Source organism: Leopardus geoffroyi, chromosome B3, assembly GCF_018350155.1.
Source record: "Leopardus geoffroyi isolate Oge1 chromosome B3, O.geoffroyi_Oge1_pat1.0, whole genome shotgun sequence".
NCBI classification, from domain to species: Eukaryota; Metazoa; Chordata; class Mammalia; order Carnivora; family Felidae; genus Leopardus; species Leopardus geoffroyi.
In genome coordinates, this window is record NC_059337.1 from 136,916,854 (window position 1) to 136,933,492 (window position 16,639).

The window sequence follows — 16,639 nt, forward strand, 5'->3', positions numbered from 1 at the left end:
CACTGACCCCTGGGCCGGGCTCGTATGGGTGGTGGTGGGGATGGGGAGTGGGGGAAGCTGGGCTTTCTCTGCAGTGCTTGAATGGCTTACAGCAAAAAATATAATCGTGTGCTTCTTGAGCAGAAATAAATGCGTAAGAAAAGAAAAAGAAAAGGGCACTCTGCTTTGTGGATAATAAATACATGGGGTGGCAGCTGGATTTGATGGATCGATTCATTCATTCACTCAGCCAATAAACATTAAAGAGTTTAATGTCCTCTGGGACAGGCCCTGTGCTGGGGGCTGGAGCTGCAGGGATGACAGACGGAGCCTGTGTCCCCAGGGAGCTTAGGATCCAATAAGGAAGGTGTGTGGCAATAACAACCAGGGTGATAAAGTCATTCCAGGAGCTGTGACAGCCCAGGGAGTCGCGTAATAGCTGGCTGGCCTGAAAATATCCTGAAATTTTCGTCCAGAGGGTGATGTTTAGGTGGGGCTCTGCAGGGGCTAGAAGAACTTGACCAGTAGCTAGGAAGAAGGCTCCTGGCAGAGGGGATGGCCTGAGCAAATGCCACACGGCAGGGGAGCCCAGAGCCGCTCTCTGGTGGACCGTGACTAGTCTTCCCACCCAGCTCCCTTCCTCCTGGAGCCAACGTGGGTGACCTGATCTGCCAGGGCACCTGCATGAAGACCCCCAGATTCTAGAGCAACTCAGTCCTCTGAGCCATATAATCTCTCTGATCCTGTTTCTTGTCTGGAAAAGGTTGGGGGCAGGGAGGAGAGTCCCTGCCCTGCCAAGTTTCCAGGATCATCATGAGGCTCAGGTGGGGTAACGGTTGGAAAAGTGTTCTACAGGGGCGCCTGGGTGGCTCAGTCGGTTAAGCATCCGACTTCGGCTCCGGTCATGATCTTGCGGTCCATGAGTTCGAGCCCCGCATCGGGCTCTGTGCTGACAGCTCAGAGTCTGGAGCCTGCTTTGGATCCTGTGTCTCCCTCTTTCTCTGCCCCTTCCCTGCTCATGTTCTCTCTCCTTCTCAAAAATAAATAAACATTAAAACAAAATGAAAAGAAAAAAAGAAACGTGCTTTATAAACCAGAAGTATCAAACAAATATTTGAATTCTAGTCTTGCTTTTTCGAGTCTGAGCCAATCGCTTATCCAGAAACATTTTAAAAAAGGATGTGAATTTCCCCCTCCCTTATCCCCAGCCCTCCCTCATCCCCTGGGCAGACAAGACGTTCTCAGGCCAGCCACCCACTGGTCAGGGACACAGGGGAGGGGGCCCAGGAGTGGGACGAGGGAGGAGATAGCCTCATCATAGCCATGGATCACGAGGACACTCGTCCTTTCCAGCAGGTCTGTGGAGCCCGGCCGGCTCAGGCCCAGCAATGAAGTCACCAAATAGGATTTTCTTTGCTCTCAGACTTGGCCGTTTTCTATTTTCTTAACCTCTTGCCAGAGAAACCAGCAGAGGACAGTTCTGGTGTTTCTCTTGGAGGGACCCAGGGGCCACCGTGTTGACATGGCCATGGTCACCTCAGGCCCTCTGTAGCCTGGGGTGTGAGTAGAACCACCCTTGGAAGCCGCCAGGGGTCCACTTGTCTTTCTCAGGGATCAGAGCAGTGAAGACGAGGGCCTCAGCCCCTTCAGCCGTGAGCAGATGAGACCAGTATCTCGTGGGGATGGCGGCAGGGGCTTCCAAGGCTCCGCTGAGCTCTGCATAGCTTGACTCATTGTGGATTTCCGTCCAGAACCCAAGAGCAAGGGACGGTCCCTGAAAGCTGTGAACGGCACTGTTGTCCCAGATAGAAAATCGACAATGGTCTGCAGGGGGACGGTCGTGTTTGAGAGTCCTGCCCCTCATATACAACACAAGCCTGAGAAACCCAGGTTCACAATTCGTCAAGCAAATTCAGAAGGCAGCCCAGGGGAAGTCAACGGTAACCCAGAGCCTTGCCTGTTGTATCCAGCTCACAGAACAGGAGCAGCGGGGATGGTGGGAAATGGGGCTGAAACCTGGACCCTGGGATCCTGGCTCACGGTCTGGGGGCGTGGGGGTGGGGACACAAACATGTCGTGAAACAGGACAGATTCTGTGATAGCAGGTGTGTTCGAGGGCCCCGAGGCCATGCTTAGGTTTGATGATTTGCCGGAAGGGCTCACGGGACTCAGAAAGCTATTGTACTCCCGGCTGTGGTTTGTAACAGCGACTGGACACAGACTGAAATCAGCAAGGGGTTAAGGTGCGCAGGGTGGGGTCCAGGAGACACGAGGCACCAGCTTCCCTGTGCCTCTGCCAGTGGAGTCTTACACACGGTGCCTGATTCGTGTGGCAACAGTGGGCGACAGAGAACCGTGGTGCCGTGGTGCCCAGCTCTGCATGGAGACATGGCTGACCTTACTCAGTCTCCCAGACGTCAGACTGATAGCACGTGGCCCAGAGTCTCCATCCTAAGTCCCCTTGTTTGTGGGGACTGTCCAGCATGGCCCAAAGACACTCCTGGCAGGAAGAATAAATAGTCCAAGGACTCAGAGGGTTTCTCTCAGGAGCCTATCAAGGGCCAGACCTCTCTTTGGAATGTGCCAGGCGTGGACAACCCAGGCCTGTTGGGACAGTCCTCTATTGCCCCCGAGATTTCATAGAGAACTTGGACAGCCTGAGCCTCTCCCCTGCTGGGTAAGACTGTGTGGGGAGAGGAGGCAGGAGAGAAGCTGGCTGGGCTGGCCTGAAGCCCTCAGGGTCACCGCTGGCAGGAGAAAGTTGCTACATCACACCGAGGGAAGGTTGAGAGCAGACAAGCAACTCAGACTGCCAAAGCATCCGCTCAAAGAGGGAAGTCCTGCTGGGTCCAATGTTGTTATAAAGAGTTTGTGTAAGGGGCGCCTGGGTGGCTCAGTGGGTTAAGCGTCCGACTTCGGCTCAGGTCATGATCTCATAGTTTGTGAGTTCGAGCCCGGTGTGGGCTCTGTGCTGACAGCTCGGAGCCTGGGGCCTGCTTCGGATTCTGTGTCTCCCTCTCTCTTTGTCCCTCCCTCACTCATTCTCTCTCTCCCCTCCTTCTCAAAAATAGCAAAGTTTTAAAAATAAATAAAAAAAGTTTGTGTAAGATGAGGGCGTCCCTGGTACGGCCACTGGTTTCATGTGATGACCTCCAGCGTGGAGACCCCAACCCAGAGACAAAAATATCTGGGGTAGCCACTGAGGCAGCTAAGAGTGGCAGAAGGAACTGGGTGTGTTTAATAAAGACACAGAAGGGAAGTCTCTTAGTTTTAAGTGTCCCCTCTTCTGGTCTCTAAGGCCACAGTTCAGAAGTTAAAACAAGACTTTGTCGCTTCCTGGGATGGGAGACGGCAGTGGGGACGGTGCGGTACCCTCAGAAGAAACCCAGGGCCCCACTATCGGAGAAGAAGGAAGGTGTGGTGAACCACATCTGTGGGTTCTAGCAGATTATGGCAAAGAGGGAGCCGACTGGATGGGCCGGGTCTCCAGAAGATGGAATCAGAACAAAGGAGTAAAATCAAAAGGGAAGGGAGACTTTGGTCCGCATACAAAAGAATTTAACTAACAGCCAGAACTTCCAAAAGCAGGCAGGACTGGCTTGGCTGGTAGTGAGCTCCCTGTCATTGGAGCATGCAAGCAGGGGCTGGGGAGCCACCTGTCAGTGGAAGGTGTGGAAGGAATTCTTGCTCTGAGAGGAAGAAAGAACTAAGATGACCCCGCTCCTCCTACTCTCTCCCCTGGTGACGTCCTCCGGACCGGGGCATTGACCATCTTTTATATGTTCAAATGTCCCCAATTTAAAATTCCGGCCCAGACCACTCTTCTCAGCTCCAGCACCAGGTCGGTCTGCTCCACTGGATGTCCAGTACCTGGAACACATCTGACACACCATGAGTGTTCAGTGAATATTTTCCAAGAATTTTAGATGAACCCCAGCACCCCTGCTTCTCTCCTCCCTTGGTGTTGCCCACTCTGGGCATGAAAACCTTCGTGCAAACCATGGCCCCGTGAGCTTTAGGGCAGCTGGGCCAACTTCTCCCTTCTCTGCTCTTTACCTCCACCCTACCCCCAGGACCCCCGGCAGCACAGGTCAGACATTCTATGTTGCTTACCCTTGTCCAGCACCCTGACACTGTGCACGCCCTGCCTTGTGTGGCTGCCTCCTCCAAGACCGAGTTACCGGAGGCGGTGGTTGTATCTGGTTCATCACTGCACCCCCGATGGCCAGCCCAGGCACTGGCTTGGAGCAGGTGCTCAGAATCCAGGCTCCGCACCAAACTGCAGCGGGCTCCCAGCTCTGATCTTAGCCTGGGGAGACTGGGGCTGGCTGCCCTTCCCCATGCCTTCCTCCAGTAGAGCATGTGTGAAATTAATGAACTGGCTCTTCCAGTGCTAGGAAATCTATTTCGCTTTAATGAAATCCAATTAGTGCTTTCAGTGCAGAGCCCTGGGCCCTTATAGACTGAAGATGCTGCATGAGGGGCCGCCTCTTCCTGTAACCCAAATGTGTCTTCCCGCCTTCGTCTCCCTTCCAGGAACAGCACTGCCAGCAACGATTTTTCAGCTTCTTTCACCTCCAAATGCACATCTGTTTTCCACGTCTCCCTGTCTCAGGGCTCTTTGAGTGTCACTCTGCAGAATAACACGGAGAGGACACTCTCTCACTTACGCCACCTACTTAGCCACATGCCCATCCTTCCACCTACTCATCATACTCCTATCTGCCCACATGTGCATCCACTCAGCCACCCTTGCAACTGAACATCATTCATGCACCCACCTGCTCTCGCCACTCCATCATCCATCCACCCATCACCCTACCCATCCATTCCCCGTGTATCTATGTACACATTCACCCATCCATGCACCCCACCCGTCCACGCACCCACCCGTCCACGCACCCACCCGTCCATGCACCCCACCCATCCATCACCCACCCATCCATGTACCCCACCCATCCATGCAAGCACACCCAATGCTCATTTCCTTAGGTGTCTACTTGATGTGAATTCCTTTCCTGGAGCTAAGGAAACAAAATTAAACGAGATTCAGTTACTCCCCTGGAGAGGCTAGCAAGCAACTTGTAGCAACTTGGCTACTCACCTCCCGCCAGCAACTTTTTCCAGTTTCATCAGAGAAAACCAACACGGTGTTGTGGTTAAGAAGAGACGAGTTCTTGCCCCGGAAAAGTCTGGAGTAAAAAACCAGCTCAAGTACTTAGTAGCTCAAGAACATGGACAAACTGCTTAAGTTCTTTGTGCCCCAGTTTTCTCGCTGCGATGAGAAATGGAATCCTGGTCTGTATTAAGTGGCCATCAAGGGATCAATAATATTATTATTTAGTGTTGTGACCCTGGTCATTGTCATCTGTTCCTTCATATATTAATTACAAGATGTGATTAATTATGCATTTAATGATTAATTTATACACTCACTGAGTATTTATCATCTACCGTATGGCCCAGCCTGTGCTAAGCTCTGCACACTTCAGAAGTTTAGAATCTTATTGTGTAGACAAGACAGACACCCTTGAAATAGCTCCACGGTAATAACAACCACATGAATGGTTGTCATAATAAAGACAGCTAATATCTATCAAGAGCTTACAAGTGTTTTCTGTATCTGAACTCATTTCAAACTCGTAACCGCTCTGAAGCAGGTCCCAGCGTGCTCCCCATTTTACAGAGGAGGAAATCAGGACAAGAAGAGGTTAAATGTCTCATCCAGTGTCTTAGAGCTGATGAGTGGAGGACTTGGGATTTGAGCCATCACAGCAAAGGGGGGGGTCAGCTGGAACACGCCTTGGAGTGTGCGGAGAGAGATTCCCGAAGGCAAGCTGCTGGGAGAACGTGGGCAGATAAGGAAAGATCTTCTTTATGGGTGGGATCATTTACTACACCCCCACCCCCAGCCCCTCACCCCACATGCGGGCCACGAACCAGCGGCAACAGATTCATCTGTCCCTGAGACTCACCCAGAGACCCTGAATCAAAACCACCTGGTGCGAGGCCCAGGAATCTTCATTTTGCACATGAGCTCCCACTCTTTAAAGCTTGAAAACCACTGCTCTAATGTTGAAAGTCGAGGCCTGCCCTCAACTTCACCACCTACTCCCTGTGTGACGTCAGGCACAATGCTTAGCCCCTCTGGGACTCCGTTTCCCCTCTAGAAAGTGGGGAATGGTAATATTTGCCTCTTGGCCTGAGACTAAACAAGGCGGTGGAAACTCAAGTGCAAAGGTGTGAAGGCAGGGGAAGGATCCAGTGCTGGGGTACCAGGTGCTGGAGATGCCCTGCAGGTGGAGGGAAGTGCCCCTAGGCGTGCTGGAGGACAGGTCAAGGGCAAAGTGGACACTTCTGGAGCCTGAGGATCCCTTGTGGGCTTTGTGTTGGATTCATCAGGCTCCTTCAAGGTTTCTAGGCCTTCAAAGTACCTGTTGAAACTTAAGCACTGTCCCTTCCTCACTGGGAGACGTGCCTGATGACCTGGTTCTTGGAACCTTCTTCCAGGACACCTAATAGGAGCGTGTGGCCGAGTGTGCTTTGGATCTGATGGGAGGTGGTTTCGAATGCTGCCCTCGAGACCACACGACATCTGGGACTGGTCCCCACACATCCCCAGCAAGGCTTTCTCAGCCCTTCCAGCTTTGTAAGCAGCACACAGGTATTGCAGGACACAGGACCTGCTTCTGCCAGGTGAGTGACGGGGTCGTCCCGGAGAGAAGGCTCTCTCTCGGGTGGGCATGACTGGGAGTCACCGTAACAGCGGAGAGATGAAAGCTCGTCCATCAGAGCACCTGTCACCGTGACTGTCACTGTGAGTGAACACTCCTGGTGGCCCGTTCATTGCCTTTTTGATGAAGAACGTGTCACCTTAAAGAGTGAGGGCAGCATTTGGCCACATCATGACGTTTCTGAAGTCTGGATCAGCCTGCATTTGGTCGGGGAAACAGCCACCGCAAGTGACACGAGAACAGGGCTGCAGTGGAGGAGGGGAGGTTTGCTGAATGTGGGAGGGGCTGGGGCCTGGAGGCTCAGAGAAACTCACCAAACCTCAGCATGAGACCCCTAGAGCAGGGGAGCGGCTAGGTGCCCCGGGCTCCCCACAGAAGCACTCACAGATGGGGTGGCCTGAGAAACCCCCCATCTTAGGGAGTGGTTGGCCCCAATCTTCATGGCCTCCTGAGAATGACGGGACATTCCAGTCTCAAAGGAGCTGGTCACACTGGTGAGACCCAGCCGGAAGCTGCATTAGTTCCCTGGGCTGCAGGAACAGCACCAGACCCGGCGGCTTAAACGACAGAGACGTATTGTCCCACAGCCCTGGAGGCCGGAAGTCCAAGATCAAGGTGTCCACAGTAGACCACTTCCTTCCGAGGCTGGGAGGGAGAACCCGCTCCAGGCTCCTCCCCGAGCTGCTGGGGGTTTGCTGGCCACCTCTGGCATCCTCGGCTGTAGGAGCATCACCCCGATCTCTGCCTTTGTCTCCACAGGGCCGTCTCCCTGTGTGCGAGTCTGTGCCCAAGTGTCCCCTTTGTATAAGGACATTGGTCTTATTGGATTAAGGACCTACCCTAGTCCAGCATGACCTCATCTTAACTAATTACATCCGTAAGGACCCGATTCCCACAGAAGGTCACCTTCTGAGGTCTTGGAGGTTAGGACTTCAGCATATGGATTTGAGGGAGACGCCATTTAACCTGTGACAGAGGGGATTCTGGAAAACCTAGCTCCTAGGCTTAGATGGGTGTGGTGGTAATAAGATGTGGACAGCCCCACACAGAGCTGGCTGAAAGTGATGCTTCCTCATTCATCCATTCATCCATTCATCCATTCATGAAATGTTCACTGAACACCTACTATGTGCCGGGCTCGGTTTGGGGTCAGAGACACAACGGTGAGTTAGGTCTTTCCCCTATATTTGTCCTGGGCATGAGTTGACAAGTAAACCCAGAATTTATCATTAATGACAGAATGTTCATGGGAGCACAGAGGGAGGCCAGCCCACTCGGAGACCAGCGATGGGCTCCCTGAGGACGGGCCGTGCAAAAGAGGAGGTGAAGCTTTGCGGGGGGGGGGGGGGGGGGGGGGTCTGTGAAGAAGGCATTCCAGCTGGAGCCACCAGCCGGTCCCAGCGGGCACAGACAGAGGAGCTGGGAGGAAGGGTTCCGGAAGGCAGAGTGCAGAGGCCTCTTGGGATCTCCGACAGAGGACTTGGGGGTGGGGGGCGGGGACGTAGGCTTGCCACGCCCAGTCCTGGACTTCTTCCCCATGTCCTCAAGTTACTTACGGGACAGCCGGGGTGGAAGTGACTTACAGAGGTGGCTGGCAAGTGCAGATGGCCATGATGAGTAATTTATGTTCCTGGGGGGGGGGGGGGGGCGGGGGGTGTTCATCCTGCAGCAGCCCTGCTCCTTCCACCCTCGTCATGGGTCCCCAGGACCTGGTCCGGCACCTGGCCTGGTGAATTGCGGGCTCAGAAATGTTGGAAAGGACCGAGAAGCAGCCTATCTGACCATCTCCGCGCACCCGGCTGCTGCCAGCAGAGGGCCAACGCGAGCGTGTTTGTGTTCAGCAGCCTTCCGAAGCGTCTTTGGATCTCCATCTCACACATCTGTACAATTTGAACAAAGTTTAGAACCATTATCTTATTTCACGGGAGGACAACAGGCGGGGCGGGAAGGAGGTGGCTCTGTCGCTGGTACAGATGAGCGTGAGGAGTCCGCAGAGAAGTCCCCTGTCTGAAGGCAGGCGGCAGGACCCCGGGGGAAGAAGCCAGGAGCCGTGTGCCCTGGAGGCAGGGATCAGTGCGGGGGACAGGCAGGTGAGAATGGGGAAGAAGCCACGTGGCTGGCTGGGCAGCGCGTTGGCTTTTTGACGAATGGTTTATTCGCAACAGAGTCTCAGGCAGGGGCAGGAAGGGAGATGGCGGTGGTCGCAGAGGCCATGGCTGTGGTTCAGGAGGAACATGCAGGTAGCTACCCCCCCCTCCCCACCCCCCCCCCCCCCACCCCCAGCCGGAAAAAGCAGTGCGGATGCTCCGGTGTGGAGCAGAGCTGGGGGGATACCCAGGGCAGACGGACCGGGCAATTCTGGAATGCAGAACAGACAAGACTTTCTGGTGGTTGGCTGTGGGGAGGAGGAAGGCACAGGAATGACCCCTGAGGTCCGACCTGAGCATCTACCTGGAAGGTCACGGTTAGTGCTTGGAGCCGGGGGGGGGGGGGGGGGGGGGGGGGGGGGGGGGGGGAGGGTCTGGTTAGAGATCTGGAGAGTGGCTGGAGGGTTCCATTCTGGACATTCCAAGTTTGAGACGCCTGACTCTTCTGGGCTCTTCCTTGCTTAAACTCCTTCACGGCCACCTCCCCAGCCCCTGTCACCTAAGCCCAGGTGTCTGGTGTGACACAAGGTTTCTACACAGGGCGGGTCTACACAGGCTTCTAGGAAAGCCGGGAGCTGGAAGCATAGCCTGGGGAGTTCCTTTTTTTTTTTTTTTTTTTTTAATTTTTTTTTTTTCAACGTTTATTTATTTATTTTTGGGACAGAGAGAGACAGAGCATGAACGGGGGAGGGGCAGAGAGAGAGGGAGACACAGAATCGGAAGCAGGCTCCAGGCTCTGAGCCGTCAGCCCAGAGCCTGACGTGGGGCTCGAACTCACAGACCGCGAGATCGTGACCTGGCTGAAGTCGGACGCTTAACCGACTGCGCCACCCAGGCGCCCCATGGGGAGTTCCTTTAAGGAAGGAAACACAATCGTGGATAGAAAATTCGATATGATTGTATGTTTTTATTTGGCTGACAAGTATTACAATGGAAAGGGGCCCCCGGCAAGTGAGGGACTGAAGCCCAGGCACCTGTGAGCCCCTCCCGCTCTCTCCCACCCCTCCAGGCCTTGGCTGCACTGTCCCTCTGCCTTCTCGTCCTCACTGGTGTCTCCTACTCATCCTCTGAGACTTGGCCTGGGGGCGCCTGGGTGGCTCAGTCAGTTAAGCATCTGACTCTTGATTTCGGCTCAGGTCTTGATCTCACGGTTCGTGAGTTCGAGCCCTGCATCAGGCTCTGTGCGACAGCCCAGAGTCTGCTTGGGATTCTCTCTCCCTCTCTCTGCCCCTTCCTGCTCTCTCTCTCTCTCTCTCTCTCTCTCCCCCCTCAGGCTGAGTGACAGCCTCCTCTCTGACCCTCCAGGTCAGCTGCCTCCCACCCCTTGAGATTATGAGCTCCTCCAAGCAGGGCTGCACTCCCTGGGCCCCCCGCCATCCCCCGCACAAGGCAGATGATACTTAATCAAGGCTATTTGACTGATAATCAATTATCAGCTTTTAGCTAATAGGTAGTTCATTCCAGAGTTCATGTTCCAAAAGATTTGGCAAAACAAAACTTTCGACAGGCAAAAAGCAAGCAAAAGGTTCTAATATTTTCAAGTTCATTAAAAAAAAAAAAAACATTTCCTGTGTGTGCACGTATAGAGAGTCTGAGAGGGCCGCTTACTTTTCAAAAGGGCTCCCACCTGAGTGAGTCACCTCGCCTGCCATCTGCCAGAGCTCCGGAGGGAAGCCAGACAGGGATCCTTTGTCTCCGTCTTACAGGTGAGCCAGCTGAGGCTCCCAGCTGCAGGGGAACTTTCTCCGCCTACAGAACCCTTGGGCTTGGATTCAGGGTCTTGGTGTTTTGGTGTGGGGCGTGGGTAGCGGGAAGGAGGAGGAGTGACCGTGCGAAGGCCACCAGGCACCTGCTCAGTGCTGAGCAAGTGCCAGGCCCAGCTATGCCACTGGACAAGACCCGTCCTTGCCCTCGGGAGGCTCACAGTCAATGGCACAGAGGCAGAGAAGAGGCGAGTAACTAAGGCGCCCGAGGAAAGAGCAGAGACCAGGCACTATAGGCCTGCACGTCCTCAGGCCCACAGAGCCAGGCCTGGCGCCTGGAGGGCTCTGGTACTAACTGGGGAAGGAACAGCAACGTCTGGGCGATTGATCCCAGGGCCACCAGGGTGGCAGCTTCTGCCCACTGAAAGGGCAAACGCTGGAAGACAGAATGCCAGCCCGGAATTCTTCCTCTGCAAGTTAGGAATTATTCCTTCTGAAATTCTCCCAGTGTTCCAGACCAGCCTAAGCCCCCTTCTCCATGCAGCCTTCCTGGATTCCTTCTGCTGGCAGGATCCGCCCTACCTCTAATTCCCAAGGCATGATACCTCTCTTATGGCTCAAGTCCACGGGGCCACAGCATGGCCTCCGGGTCAGTCTTTAAGGCCACTCTTAGAGGGACATCACCGGTGTGACTCAGCTCCCCCTCACCCCCGCCTCCTATAACAGGGGGAGCTGACATTTGTTGGGTGCAGGGACACCAGCTGCTTTTCACAGATCATCTCTTGCAACCCCCAGAGCAACGCCCTTGCTGCCACTGTGGTGAGCCTCTCAGCATTCATAGCTCAGGCTTTGAAACCAGTCTTGGGTTACACCCCATCTCCGGGGCTCCCAGGGCAGGTGGACTTTGCACTGGCTACTGAGCCTCCCAGAGGCTGGTCTCTTCCTCTGCTGTAGGGACACCATGCCTGCCTTCCCCCAACATTGGCTGGCCCCCCCGTGGTAACTATGATCATTATAGGAACCAGGCTCAAAACAGGTGGTAATAAATGTATATTCCATCAATGGGCTCACGAACGTGCAACAATGTGCCTTGCCCTTGAGCAAACTTTTTGCGCCTGGAAGGAGGCGGGTGTCAGGGGAGACTTGATGATGCTAATTGGAAGTCGGGTGGTGCTAAACTGCGAGGCTGGGGGAGGCAGCCACAAAGCCATCCGCCTTCTTGTTTAAAGTGAGTTATAATTCTCCAGGGAACGAGGAACCAGGCGTTTGCTTCAGCAGAGAGAGGGAAGCCGACCACCCCTACCTCTTGTGCCCCAGTTGTGTTCCCAGGCTAATCGATACCAGGTCGAGGACCTAGGCAGTCTCCTGGGCGTCCGGGAGGAGGCTTGCGAGGGACCCAGGCCCGACGGCACCATCCAGACGAGGTCCCAGCAGATGCTGCTGCCAGGGCACTGAGAGCACTGGCCCTCTTCCCCCGGGTCACTGGTGCCCAGAACAGGCCCAGCAGAAGTGCACGGAGTGGTTCCCTTCCACAGAATGATCTCCTTACCTGTCCTTCCGGGGCTACTGGCCTACATCGGGGAGAGTGCTCTGTGCACAGGAATAGCACCCTGGTGGGGTGGTTCTATGCGGGGTGGAAAGCATCTGGCAGCCACGTTCCAGCCCACTCTGCCTTTTCCCGGCTCTGCGACCTTGAGCTGATGCCCCAGCCTCAGTTTCCCCAATTCTGGCTCGAGGCGGTGGAATTTGCTGTGTCCTACTCGCACTCTAAAAAAAAAAAAAAAAAAGCTTCTGGGCCAGGGCATTCCGCCTCTTCCTGGCCCCTCAGGGATTCATTTGCATTCTTGGAATAAAATTGTTGACTGGACTTCATGCTCAGCCGCACATTTAAATGCTTAGGCGAGGTTTATTTTGGAGAAGGAACTCTCCGGAATGCTGGCAGGGCGGGCCTCAGCCGCCCGCCTCCCCTCAGAGAGGCAATCAGCCCCCTGCCGAGGCTGGAGGCGACCGGGGGCTGAGCATCCCGGACCCGGGGGGAGGCGCTGTCCAATGAGAGCCTCGCCCCAGGGGCTGTCTCGAGGTTGTTGAGAAATGTCTCATTTTTATATGTAAATAAATCATTTCCAGAGATTGCTCTGATCACAGCAGGCTGCCGCTAAAATGTTCTAAGTGGCCCTTTGCCACCGTAAACTTTGTTAAGCGTTATTATCGTGTTTGGTTCTGTATTTCTCTGCTGATCTCACAGAGTCATCCACTCCCAGCTTTCTAGCCTGTTCTGCCACTGTTTCTTGGTTGCATACCTCTGGGGACAGAGAGCTCACCACCTCCAGGCCATCCATTCCGCAGTAGGATGCCACTGACTGATGGGAAAGTCTTCTCTCGAAGTGAGCTGGAATTGAAACTCTCTTCCGATAGCGGTCACAGCTACACCCTTGAGCCAGGCCTCGCTCTGGCCTCATACAGCCAGCTCGCCACCTCTTGGTACCTGCTCTCTGTGTGGGACCAGTGCTCAGACCTCCTTGATGGGGCCCGTACAGCCTGCGGCACGTAGCCCCTTCCTCGCCCTCGTCTGCTCTCCCCCTTCCTGACTGGGCTCCGAAGCTGATGCCGTCTGTTTCTCAAATATACAAAACACCGTCCCGTGTTGGAGCCTTTACACGTGCTATTCCCTCTGCCAGGGTGCTCCTTTCCTGGGCTTCCTTCTCCAGGATCTCAGCTCAAATGTCACTTCCCCAGAGAGGCCCTCCCTGGCCATCCAAAGTGTCCCCTAACCCCTATTGCTCTATCACATTTTCCTGTGCCGTTTCCTGTGTGACTGCAACATGACCCAGCACAGTATGGACTTACTTTCGTGTTCCCATCTGCCTAATTTGAACGTGAGCCCCAGGGAGAGGTCTTTGTCTCGTTCCTGCTGTAATCCCAGGTCCGGCCCACAGGAGATGCCTAATAAATGCTCATTCTAGGAGTGCTCATGTCCTGAGTCTCCTTGCAGTGGGGACACACCCTCAGCCTCGTCTCTGGATATGCCTCCCTTTGTCCACAGCAAGAATGTCCAAACTCACTTAGCAGCAGCAGCTGCTCCCCAAACACGATCTGACAGCAGGCCGAATCTACAAACCAGATACACAGGAAGGTAGTCTGCCTGAAGCTTTGTCCCTGCCCGCCTGGCCCCCCTGGCGCCCCGTGTGGGCCCGCAGGCACCCGCAGAGCTGTCTGGTTTGTGCCTGTCCGTGCTCAGGCCCGCTTTGACTAGCAGCAGCCCCTCATTTTCCTCTGGGGACCCACCCTCACCCATTCCCAGGCAGCGGGTCCATCGGCCAGGCCTAGCCAATCAGCCGGTGCCACACCCTGGTCACGGCGATTGGCTCGGGAAGGACACGTGACCCCGGCCGGTCTGGAGTCTGGCCTTGGAACTCTTCCTAGAAGCACTGAATAAGAAGTCTGCTCTTTGTGCTGGGGTCGCCGGGTTGGGTGCAAGCCAGGATCTATGGGCATCAAGAGGATGGCTGGCTGAAGAGTTGGAAAGCAAGGAAGCAAGTCCTGGTGACACTGTTTGGTGTCCTGGATCTGGCTGTACCTGCAACCCTGAACTTTACAGTCACCTGAGCCAACAGATTTCCTACTTTGCTTAAGCCTGTTTGAGGTGGGCCCTCTCTCACTTGTACCTGAGAGCATCCTGACTTGCTATGTCAGGGTCCGTGAACGTGATTTAAGACCATGGCTCTGTGTCACCCTTAAACTCAGGCAGGACACTTTCGATGCTTTAACTTCTGTTGGTTTGTGAGCGTAGGTGGTAGGGACGACAACAATACCTCTCTCTTCTCTAGTGGTTTTCAGCTTTCACTAACTTTCCAGAAGAACCTCATGAACAAAATCTCTCTATTTTTGTCTTGTAGATGAGGAAACTCAGGAGCCCGAGGGAATTGCACAAAGTCACCCGACTAAATGACAGAAATGCCTCTGCAAAGGTTTTCAGGATTTATGACACACAGGACAGAGGTGGATCGATATTTTATTTATCTGTTGGTTTGTTGGTTTGTTTATTTATTTGTCTATTGGCTAATACCTGGTCTTTGGGCTTTTTTAAATTATTATTTTAATTACATAAAGAGCTTACATGCATTGGTAAACAAACACATAAAAAACAATCCTCCGGTAGATAAATGAGCAACGAGGAATTCACAAAAGAAAGAATCCAGGAAGGAAATAAAGCATGGGAAAAATGCTCAGGCTTCCTAGTAATCCAAGACATCCAAATCAAAACAAGCCATACGTACTTGAAAGCAGCCGTAGACAATGTGGAAATTAACGAGCAAGGCTGTGTTCCAATAAAACTTTATTAATAAAAACTGGTGGTAGGCTGGATTTGCCCCTCGGGCCCTGGTTTACCAACCCCGAGTTGTACTATAGGCAAATATTAGAGAAAAAATATACCTGAATTAGTTAGCTATAGCGGTGTAAAAAAAATACCCAATTTTAGGAGCTTAAAACAACCATTTTTATTTCTCCCCCATCTACGTATACGTTGGTTGGTCCCTCTGTAGATGTGAGCCAGTCTTGGCTGATTTCTGGAGGGGTGGCTGGACCTGGCTCGCCTCTGCCTCACGTGGTCACCTGTCCACGTGTGGCATGCAGGCCTGGGGGTGCTGACGCTGGGCCCAAGTGCCCAAGGCCTCAAGGTCTAGGGTCACAGCTGACGCTGTCACTTTCACCACAGCATGTTCGGAAGCAGGTCACACGGACAGTACAGAGTCACACTCCTGGGACATGACCGAGGTGGGGTTGGTAGAGAGAGAGCACCGGCACCAAAATGCTGCTTCAGAGGGAAAGACGCCAGTGTCCCCTCCCCTGAGGAACCAGAGGCCGCCTCGGAAGTCCCCGAGCACTGTTGTTTCTGGACTGGCACGTTCAGGTCCCTGCTCCACTGACCGGCCACCGGCAATGAACCTTAATGTTCATCTTCCTCCCTCCTGCCAATTGTCCTGCTTATTCTGGTTCCTCACTTCCTTACTCGGCTTCCTTCCAATTACTGCGAGGCCTCAATCCTTCTTGGAAGGAAGGAACGAAAGGTAGGAGCTTACATACAGGAGGCTATGGTCTGCAACTCCCAGAGCAGAAAACTCCCAGAAGGGGCCCAGTGCCTGCAGTGCATTCTGGAACAGAGAAGAACCACAGAGGGTGAACATCACCCTCCACTACCAGCTGCTGAGGGGAAAAATGGAGGAGGGGGACCCAGTGCAGGAACTCCAGGGCCTTTCTCTGGCGGGTCTAAAGTTTCCGTACAACGGAGGGCACTTCATCCCAGGTGGCTGGCATAGCTCATTCCTCCATTTTATTAAAAAAAAAAAAAAATCTTTCCTGGAGCCCCTGGGGGGCTCAGTCGGTTGAGCATCCAACTTCGGCTCAGGTCATGATCTCACTGCTCGTGGGTTTGAGCCCCACGTCGGGCTCTGTGCTGACAGCTCGGAGCCTGGAGCCTGGTTCGGATTCTGTCTCCATCTCTCTGCCCCTCCCCTGCTCATGTTCTCTCTCTCTCAGATATAAAAAATAAAACATAAAAAAATTTTTTTTAATCTTTCCCATTAAAAAACTCACACACTTTCTATCAGATTCTATCCATGGAGAATGCCATTCTAGAATACATTCTACGATGCCATGTCCATGGAAGCAAGGACCAGGTCTGTAGTGTTGGAGCTAGCGCTCCCTGACCTGGTTCAGTTCCCCATTTCCTGCTTCTTCGTGCTTGGAAGAGATCTCTTCTCTGGAGAGATTCCCTTAGGACACCTGCCTCTTTCACCTGATGTAAGTTGCGTCTGGCTCTTACCATCTTACAACACCGAGTGCTGTTTAAAATTCAGATCCTGTCTATGTAGACTCTATAAGCCGCAGAGTGCTTAGCCATGGCCTTCATGTGGGACAGAATCCATCCAGCCCAGCCCAGCCAAAAACCACTACAACAGTCCCAGCAGTTGACAGGCGTTGACTATCTTTTCCATGTCAGCTCCTGTACCACGTGCTGGTCCCTAGTCATCTCTTTCAAACTTCGCAGCAGCCCAAGGAGGTAGCTACAGATGCA

General features: G+C 53.7%; 3 long non-coding RNA genes across 3 annotated transcripts; 1 reads left to right on the plus strand and 2 right to left on the minus strand.

Moving 5' to 3' along the window:
- Positions 1–3,135: 3,135 nt before the first annotated feature.
- LOC123582339 lies at positions 3,136–5,052 on the minus strand. Its single transcript, XR_006704330.1, has 3 exons — positions 4,953–5,052; positions 4,093–4,612; positions 3,136–3,860 (listed from the first exon to the last, which is right to left on the minus strand). It is a non-coding gene; the product is annotated as an uncharacterized LOC123582339 (long non-coding RNA).
- Positions 5,053–5,589: 537 nt separating this feature from the next.
- LOC123584241 lies at positions 5,590–12,584 on the minus strand. The gene is made up of 3 exons (XR_006705275.1): positions 12,113–12,584; positions 8,435–8,593; positions 5,590–5,816 (listed from the first exon to the last, which is right to left on the minus strand). It is a non-coding gene; the product is annotated as an uncharacterized LOC123584241 (long non-coding RNA).
- Positions 12,585–13,984: 1,400 nt separating this feature from the next.
- On the plus strand, positions 13,985–14,681 carry LOC123582341. The gene is made up of 2 exons (XR_006704331.1): positions 13,985–14,206; positions 14,460–14,681. It is a non-coding gene; the product is annotated as an uncharacterized LOC123582341 (long non-coding RNA).
- Positions 14,682–16,639: the final 1,958 nt, after the last annotated feature.